The sequence below is a fragment of the Podarcis vaucheri genome (assembly GCF_965113315.1).
Source record: "Podarcis vaucheri genome assembly, chromosome: 16".
Lineage (NCBI taxonomy): Eukaryota > Metazoa > Chordata > Lepidosauria > Squamata > Lacertidae > Podarcis > Podarcis vaucheri.
This window is the reverse complement of record NC_138754.1, coordinates 11542694-11552186: the sequence shown is the minus strand read 5'-3', so window position 1 is coordinate 11552186 and position 9493 is coordinate 11542694. Positions and strand designations below refer to the sequence as shown.

General features: G+C 48.7%; 1 pseudogene across 1 annotated transcript; it reads left to right on the top strand.

The window, feature by feature from the left end:
• Window positions 1-4700: 4700 nt before the first annotated feature.
• Window positions 4701-6412, top strand: LOC309520613 (mediator of RNA polymerase II transcription subunit 22 pseudogene; annotated as a pseudogene). Its single transcript has one exon. The product of its transcript is annotated as a mediator of RNA polymerase II transcription subunit 22 pseudogene (transcript).
• The last annotated feature ends 3081 nt before the right edge of the window (window positions 6413-9493 follow it).

Genomic DNA, 9493 nt, shown 5'->3' with positions numbered 1-9493 from the left:
CCTCAGCGCCTAGGACTTGCCGATCGCATGGTCGGCGGTTCGAATCCCCGCAGCAGGGTGCGCTCCCATTGCTCGGTCCCAGCGCCTGCCAACCTAGCAGTTCGAAAGCACCCTTAAGTGCAAGTAGATAAATAGGTACCGCTTTATAGCGGGAAGGTAAACGGCGTTCCATGTGCTGCTCTGGTGCCGGTTCACCGGAGCAGCTTCGTCACGCTGGCCACGTGACCCGGAAATGTCTGCGGACAGCGCTGGCCCCCGGCCTCTTAAGTGAGATGGGCGCACAACCCTAGAGTCTGTCAAGACTGGCCTGTACGGGCAGGGGTACCTTTACCTTTTAGTTAGTTAACACAATTATGGGCACTGACTTGATTACATTGAAACCCCCAGGAGAGTCCGATTAGCACATCTAAATGCATTTGCTAGGTGGCTTCAATTAGGAGGCAATTAGCAGAAAACAAGCTCCAAGAGAATCAGTTCCAACTAAGGTTGCCAACTGCCTGGGGTGACCGCCTCACTTTGCCTAATGGTAGGGCTGGACCTGTGACTGGCAGTAGCTCTCTAGTGCCCCAGGCCAAGAAAGATCTATCCCATGCAGTTGGGGGTGGGTGGGTTAGGGTCGGGAACTATTTTTAGACTGAGGGCCACATTCCCTTCCAGGCGTTGCATGCCAGCAGGGGCATTCATCCAAAGGCAAAAGTGCTGGCATTCATGTCTCGGAAGACAATGGAGTGTGCCTTTAGGTTGCAAAAGTCAAGATGTTTTAGAAAAAAATGGGGTTTGCTTTTACAGCCCAGCTCTCCATCAAGGGACTCAGTGCCCCCTAAGTCCATTATCAGACAAGAATGGATAGAGACAGGGTTTTGTGAAAGCAAGGCAGATCTTTATTTTTCTGTTGCATAAGAGTTCCCCACCCCTTGCAAGGAGGTGAGGACCCAGAACAATGGTGTGCATAACTTTTAAAACTTCAGAAATTGCCCAACCCCTTAGCCAAAGACCACCCTAAAGCATCATGCATATATCACAGAAAGAGACATTTAAGAGAGTGGCTTATTTCCTGTCTGTCAAGATACTTGATAATGGTCACAGATTGCATTACTGGGCAGTCTGGGCCATTCTTTTGAAATGCTAATTCTTGAATCCAGGTCATAGGACTACCCTATTCACACACAAAATATACCCTTAAAACAGGATTTGCAAGTGAAAAGAACCATTTGGAGAGATTTTTCCAAGATACTTCCTTCTGCAGAAGAAATATTTGAGTTCATTAAGAGTCAAGATGGCTTCAGGATTGCTCTCCTGTACTGTTTCAGGCATGTGGTTTTTGTGTGCACTTCTGAACATTCGTTTTATTTATGGCCCCTTGGAATTATTATAACATATTCCAGTCACGCTAAATCATTCAAGGTGTGGCGGAGAGCTGTTGAGGGGTGCAATTTAGCAAGAGCGGGTGTGGTCTGGGGAGAGCTGAAAAGGGTTAAGGCTATAGTCTTCCAACAAAGCAATTTTTATCTCTCCACTTTAAAAGTCACAGATAGGTAGCTGTGTTGGTCTGCCATAGTCAAAATAAAAAAATTCCTTCCAGTAGCACCTTAAAGACCAACTAAGTTAGTTCTTGGTATGAGCTTTCGTGTGCATGCACACTTCTTCAGATACACTTCTATATAGTGAGAAGGTGTGGAGGGGTATTACTCAGAATGGTGAGTAATACCCCTCCCCACCTTCTCACTATATAGAAGGATCTGGCAACTTCTGTCTCAGTGTATCTGAAGAAGTGTACATGCACACGAAAGCTCATACCAAGAACTAATTTAGTTGGTCTTTAAGGTGCTACTGGAAGGAATTTTTTTACTTTAAAAGTCAGAGTGGTAAAGGGCTATATCAGATGTTGGCTGAAGCCCATCATTGGGACAGCTGTCCCTCCATCTCCCAGCAAATACTGCACTCAGTGTTGCCTGGTAAGCATAATCTTGACACAAGGGCTAGAAAATAGCAGTTAAACTTGTGTGATTGACCCGCAGCAGATTGTCAAACGTTGTATAGGGAAGGGGCAACAGGCTGAAACAAGACCCAGGAAGAACTGACAGGTGAAAGAAGAGGACTTAAGGGAGGGCTGTCAGAACATTTTGATCATTGACACAAAAACGTAAAGATTTTCTACAGGGGACTGGAAACAGTCGGTGCTGTTCTGCACTCTCCTAGCTCCAGTGCAAGCTCTCGGCTTAAGAAATGGAAACCCGGGTTGAGTCACTCCTACATCATCACCAACTAGGGGCCTGTCCAATTAGCTCAGGCTAGTTAATGCAATTACGGACACCAACTTGATTACATTGCAACCCCCAAGAGCGTCCTATTAGCACATCTAAATGCGTTTGCTAGCTGGCTTCAGTCGGAAGGCAGTCACCGGAAAACAAGCTCAGCAAGAAGGGGAGATCCTCTCGCTCCTGGGAGCTGGAACGTTTCCAACCAGAGACACCAACTTTTCTTTTAACAAGCCATGAAGCTATGCATGGAAAGCTGCCTTATAGCAAGCCAGAGGATTGGTCCTCTCAGCTCGGTATTAGACTTGAATGGCAACCTGAAACTGTTCTTAACCTGAGGTACCACTTTAGCTAATGGGGCCTCCTGCTGCGCGATTTCTGTTCTCATCCTGAAGTAAAGTTCTTAACCCGAGGTAGTATTTCTGGGTTAGCGGAGTCTGTAACCTGAAGCATCTGTAACCTGAAGCGTCTGTAACATGAGGTACCACTGTATAGGAAGCTGGCCCATGTACCCTTGTGAGGAACGCTTGAAGGAGCTGGGTATGTTTAGCCTGGAAAAGAGGAGACTGAGAGGAGATACGATAGCCATTTACAAATATTTTAAGGGCTGTCACATGGAAGTTGGAGCAAACTTCTTTTCTCCTGCTCTGGAGGGTAGGAACTCAAGCCAATGGCTTCAAGTTGCAAGAAAGGAGACTTCGACTAAGCATCAGAAAGAACTTTCAGACCGCAAGAGCTGTTCAGCAGTGGAACAGACTTCCTTAGAAGGTGGTGAATTCTCCTTCCTTGGTGGTTTCCAAGCAGAGGTTGGGTGGCCATCTGCCAGGGATGCTTTAGCTGAGATTCCTGCCTTGAAGTGGGTTGGACTAGATGACCCTTGGGTCCCTTCCAACTCTACGATTCTATGATTCTAGCTCAGTACTGTCCACACTGACTGGCAGTGGCTTCTCCACGGCTTCAGGCAGGCGACATTCCCAGATCTACCTGGAGATGGTGGGGATTGAAACTGGGACATCCTGCATGCAAAAAGGGGGGGAACTGGAAGGTTTGTTGCATACCAGCGAAAAATCCACTTTAATTAACTAACTGGTCTGTATGTGATTAATCTGCAGAATAGCAACAATCTGAAACATCCTTCATTCAGTGTATCTGAAGAAGTGTGCATGCACATGGAAGCTTATACCCAGAACAAACCAACTAAGTCTCTAAGGTGCTACTGGACAATTTTCTTATTTTATTTATCCTTCATTTTTACTCACTTAAGATCAGGGCATAACATCTACAGAGGCTGATAGGTTTTTTTTTTTTTGCTCTCTCCTAGCTGGAAATGTAAAGTGGTCCAAAGAGCCTGTCTGGCACTCTCCATTTGTGGTTTTTTTTTTACTTTTCATTTCAAAGGAACCAGGAGATAAGAGGCACTGCACTCTTACTATCTCAGCAGCCTGTCAGGAGAAAGCAGGGAGATAAAAGGTATTCAATCATGTTCTCCTGACCTTAGTCTACTACTAATTGGTGATGCTTCAGGCAACACCTGGTCTTAGCGGAACCCCAAAATTTAGATTATAATGTGTATAACTTTACTTGTGGTACTTCAGCCCTGCGACGTCTGGGGGCCACTCCTGCTTGCTCTCCTGCAAGGGGGTTTAGACTTCTGCCCTAAAGTCTGCTCCTGATGATGTCATTACTTCTTATGTGCCAGAATCCAACTTGACTGGAAAGAAGTACAGATTATCAAAATTCTGACACACCCCACCAGGTATGTAAACCAGTAAACCCAACCTCAAAACCCAGACAGCATTTCCTTGGGGTTCTGACAGTACCAACACCCAAGGGGAAAACCAATCCTTTAAAGTAGAAAACTGCTCCCACTTTGTCCACCCAGCCTGAGGCAGGAGATCTCAGTCTGCACTCTGGATGTGCCCAGAATCCCAAGTACGAAGAGCTTAAGGACCAGTCTCTGCTTCTGGGGTCTCACACACTAAAAATGAATTACCGTATTTTTCGCCCTATAGGACACACTTTTCCCCCTCCAAAAATGAAGGGGAAATGTGTGTGCGTCCTACGGGGCGAATGCAGGCACCAACCCCCTCTTGCTCTCCAGGCTTCAGGAAGCTATCCCCCCAGCCCGGCAAGCTCCCAGAGCGATGCCAAAGCTGCGCGCAGCTTCGCCATCGCTCTGGGACCCGTTCTGGGGGCTGGGGTCGGGGGAAGCTCGGGCTGGGGAGCCTGGGGGGAAAAATAATTTTTCCCCCTTTATTCCCCCCCCCAAATCTAGGTGTGTCCTATGGGCTGGTGCGTCCTATAGGGCGAAAAATACGGTATTGTTTTTTGAGCAGCATAAGACTAGCTGGCTAAGATAGCTTAGCTGGCTAGAGCATGGTGCTAATAAATGCCAAGGTTGCAGGTTCAATCCTTGTATGGGGCAGCTGCATATTCCTGCATTGCAGGGCTTGGGCTAGATGATGCTCAGGGTCCCTTTCAATTCTACAATTCTAACACCTGCATGGTGTTCCCAATCCTTTTCACTCCTGTTTACTGGCCATCTTTCTTTTTTTTCCTTTTCCTTTTCCCCGCCCCATGGATTGGACGTAGCCAATGAAGGAGGACTTATTCGCAAGAGTAAAAGGAAAAATGGCCGCCTGTGTTCAAGAGGATTACGTGTATTGAGTAAGCGAATGTTATAAGAATTCTAAGGTCCCAAGTATAAAATAAACATTCATAAATGTACAAGGCAAACACTTAAGTATATAAACCATGTGTCTGTAATAGTATAGGAGAGCAATCCTGAAGCCATTTTGACTCTCCCAGTGAGCTCAAATATTCCTCTGCAGTGAGGAAGGAAATGAGAAAGCCTCCTTATTGTCTCTTTTGTCTCAAATCCTGTCTTGAGGGAGTATTTGTGTATGAATAGGGTGAGCCTGTGACCTGCATTCAGGAAATAAGCATTTAGCATCTCAAAAGGCATGGCCGGGCTGCCCAGGTGGAGCAGTCAGTGACAATTGTCAGCTATCTTGATAAACAGGATTTCTGTTGGGGACCACCTCCGCCTGTGATGTATGTATGATGTTTGGGGTGGTGGTCTTGAGCTACAGGGTGGGCAATTTCAAAAGTCTATATAAGGGCTTGCACACCATTGTTCAGGGACTCTACTCAAGGACTCTATACGGGCTCTTGGATACACCATAAGGGGAAAGGAGCGTTTTTTTCTATAACACTTAAGATTGTCTCCTTGCCACCACAATGTCGCAGCTCCCCAAGAGCAAGGAAACCTTCCTTCAGTCTTACAACAAGAGGCTGAAAGATGACATCAAGTCGGTCATGGATAACTTCAGAGAGATAATCAAAACTGCAAAGATTGAGGAAGAAACCCAAGTTTCTCGGGCAACCCAAGGCGGGCAGGACAACTGCGAGATGCATGTCAGAGCTGCAAATATTGTTCGGGCTGGCGAGTCTCTTATGAAGCTTGTCTCTGATCTAAAACAGTTCCTGATCCTCAATGACTTCCCTGCCATCAACAAAGCCATCAACCAGCAGAACCAGCAGTTGCGCAGCCTTCAGGAGGAATGCGACAAGAAGCTGATTGCCCTGCGTGATCAGATCTCCATAGACCTCTATGTGCTGGAGGAAGAATATTACTCTTCCGGCTACAGTCTGTGTAACACCGACAACCTCCTGCTGTGTGAAGCATATTGGAGACAGGAGCCAACCACGTCCTCTCTAGAAGGCCTAGCCAAGCCTCTGGTGGCTGCCATGCATGGAGCAGGCCTGATGGAGCACGCCTGAAAAGGGAGCCTGCAATTCTCCCCAGCTTTGTGGCATTTTAACAGTTGAATGGTCTGGTGGTGCCAGTTCACCTGAACGCTTGATTGCAACATGTATGTGGCATTGTCAAAAGTAGGATTTTGTGGGGGGTGTTAACTGTAAAAATGTATATTCCTCTAATTGTTTACAAATTGTTTGAATAAAGTCAATTTTTATACATACAAAAAAAACCCCAAACAATTTCCAACACAGCTGCAAACTGAGGAAGACCCCAGCTTTAAAAGGCTGGATCACGTTTAGCGTTTGGGGCTTCCTTCGCTCGATGATCACCTTGCCAACTCAGATCCCACCCTGCTCCGCCTTGCAAAGCTGCCCAGGCGAGGCCCCCTTCACCTCCACATCCGGCCTTCGCCCTTATTTCTTGTTCCAGAGAGTCCTTGCTACCGATCGTTGGTTTTTTTTTAGTGCAGGGGGATTTTGGAGAGGTCGCTTGTGCCCACTCTGCGCTCTCTGCTTGGCTAGAAGAGCCATGCAAAGTAAACTGGTTTTCCCCACCCCCTGCTGACACCCCAATGCAATATCTATGAGCTTTTTTGGGGGGTGTATGTGCGCCACGGGACGCAGCTGAGCACATCGTGCGCCGTGTGGATTAGGAAAGTGGATTTGTACCGAGTCAGACTGTTGCTGCATCTGGTCCAGTATTGTCCACACTGACTGGCAGCAGCAGCGTTCCCCGGGGTTCCAGGCGGGGGTCTTCTCCCTGCCCTACCCGGAGATGCAGGCGATTTCTGCATGCCAAGCAAGCGATCTAGTGCTCTGGGTGCTCGGTTTGGAGACGGGAAGTTTGAAAAAGCGCACCAGGCTTGTACAGTAGAGGGCGGAGGCAGGCAAGGGCATCGGATGAAGAGGATCTTGGATTTACCGAGCCTGCAAGTCGCGGTTTTGCGGCTGGATCCAGGCCCTGTTTACTCCCGCCTATCGATCCCGGCGGGATTTATCACTCCTCCGGAATAGGGCGCCATCGATCGGGTTGGGATATTTGTAAAACGCGTCAGAGCGCGTGATCGATTTCGCTCCTGGAGAAATTGCTGTCTAGAATTGCGCTGCAGCCTTCTGGGGATTTGGGGCTGCCTAGGGTTGTGGCAGCCGCCTTTGGAAGAGCTGTACATGGTGGCGATATTTATTACGTGTTTTTTTAGGGAGGCCTGTATGTCGTTTAATAAAAATAACATAGATGATTGATACGGACTGAGGGGGGGGGGTGCCTATTTCCTCCCTTCCTTTTGGCGGTCCGAGGCGATGACCTCAAGGGTACCACCGCACACCCACCCTCGAACCCCTTCACCGTTGCACAAGCACCACATGTTTCCCAGACCTTTTCCCGAGCGAAATAAGCTCGAGTATATATATATTCCCTATCCTTTCCTATGCCTATCTGCGCTCCATACTTAGAATGAGTAGACCGAGTGTTTCCCTTCTCCGCTTATTCCTATGGCCGCGCTTTGGCCAATCACAGCCATGCATTCGTCCTGCAGGAGCTAGCTCAGGGAGCTCTTGCACGCCTCATTTAACCTCCTGACGAGCTGCTGACGGCCCCCCATGGCGAGAACAATAGAACCGAAACTCCCGACCTCGTAAAACTGTCAAACCCTTGTTACAATGTATCCATTTCTGCAAGAATGGATACATTCTGCTTCCGCTTTTGATCTAGGCTACGGAACGGACTGAAAGTCATCAGAACCTTTCAAAAATTCATATAAAATCAACCGCAGCTCCAATTTTCTTGCTCTTGGTGTCATTCGACTCAGTTTCCCCAGGACTCCATGATGTTGGCCGACTCCATAATCCTCGAGACGGCAAGTCACGTACACAGGAACTCCTTAATCCTGTCAGATCGCTCTGCCCAGCCCGTCCCCCGGGCAATACCAGGTGGCAGACAGTGCATATCAGTAACCCATTGTCTCACCGCCACCGGTACTCATGAAATGTATATTTGTGTATGACCCTCGCTCTGCATATTCCCCCTCCCTTTCCTCAAATGTAAATTAGTCTAACCCCACCTTTTCTCTGACATATTCATGACGTGTGTAATGTATTCATGATGTAACCCATGAAATCCAACCTTCCCATAATGTATTCATGACGTTTCTCGCACTGTGTTATGGGACTTGGTGGGAACTTTTAAAAGTTTATGTCGCCCCATTCTCGGGGTTCAATCTCGTCTTGAACCTGTTGCGCAATAAACTTGGATCTTCGCATTTTGCTCCTGCGTCCGGCTGAGCTTCCTTTTCTTCCGCTAGAATCCACGGACTTGGTCCGATTGGCTGGGTGGCAGGGTAGATACGCACCCAGATTTTCCGTAACAGCTTGGCGCCCAACGTGGGGCTAGCGGTTCTCCCGGGTTGCTGACCGGAGGCCCCGAATTCTTCAGCCGGCTGCGGGCCAATTTGCCCGAGAAGACCCTTTTGGACCTCCGGCCATCTCCCGGGCGGTAATCGGAAGCCCCAGGAGTTCAGCCGGGGAGCAAAAGGGATCCAGCCGGCTCATTCATCGATCCCGGGATCGGATCGACGGGGAAGACGCGTGAGTATAGGAAAATCCAGTGCACTGGTGGGAAGGGGTGGAAGTCTCCTGGCAACTGAATTCTCTGCCCTCCTCTCTATCGTACCTTCTTGCCTTTCTCTTGGTCCAGTCAGTGAGAGAGACCGTGGACCGCTGCTCGACCCAAAGGGGGGTTCTGAGCTCTATCTCTTTATCTAAACCCTCCAGCCAGCCGCACCAATTGGGAGCCCGAAAGGTAAGACGGAGAGACCCGACTTGAAAGATAGCCGACTCTCCGCAAACGGGCATCCCAGTTGAAAGCAAGGGGTTGGAGCTCTCTTTCCGATCTTCCCGAGCGTCCTTTCTAGGGGGCAGGAAGTGGTCTTGCTTTCTATCCCAATCCCAGCCGCACCGGTCGGGCTACAATACCACGTGTACTGTAAGCCCGCTTCCGAAAGCAAGGGGGATTTTCGACCCAAACCTCTGTCCAGGGACCACCCGATCTGGCACCGCACGGTGCGGGCGTTCAGTAGGGCCCCCTTTCCTGAGTTGTGACGATAGGTAGGAGGTTGCCAGGAGGGAATAGCCCATGAGGAATTGGGCGGGATCGGCAGAGTGGAAAAGGGACCCCAGGTGAATGGTTAAGGAAAAAGGAAGTAAGGAATACCGGATAGCTAGAGCTCTTAAAAACCTCCCTAGGAAGTTGCCAAGCGACTAAAGACCTTTCATTTTACTAGTCCTTTGTCGAATAACCCTAGACCCACGAATCCTTATCGACCCCCTCCCCTCTCCTCTTTCCTATCTAGACACGCGTGAAATATACTATGGGTACCCAGGCTTCCAAACACGAGCGGACTCATTCTGGGAGGAAGGCTTCCCGGAAGCCATCCCGTTCCCAGAAGGATCCCGACTCCCCTCTTCAATTTGTCATC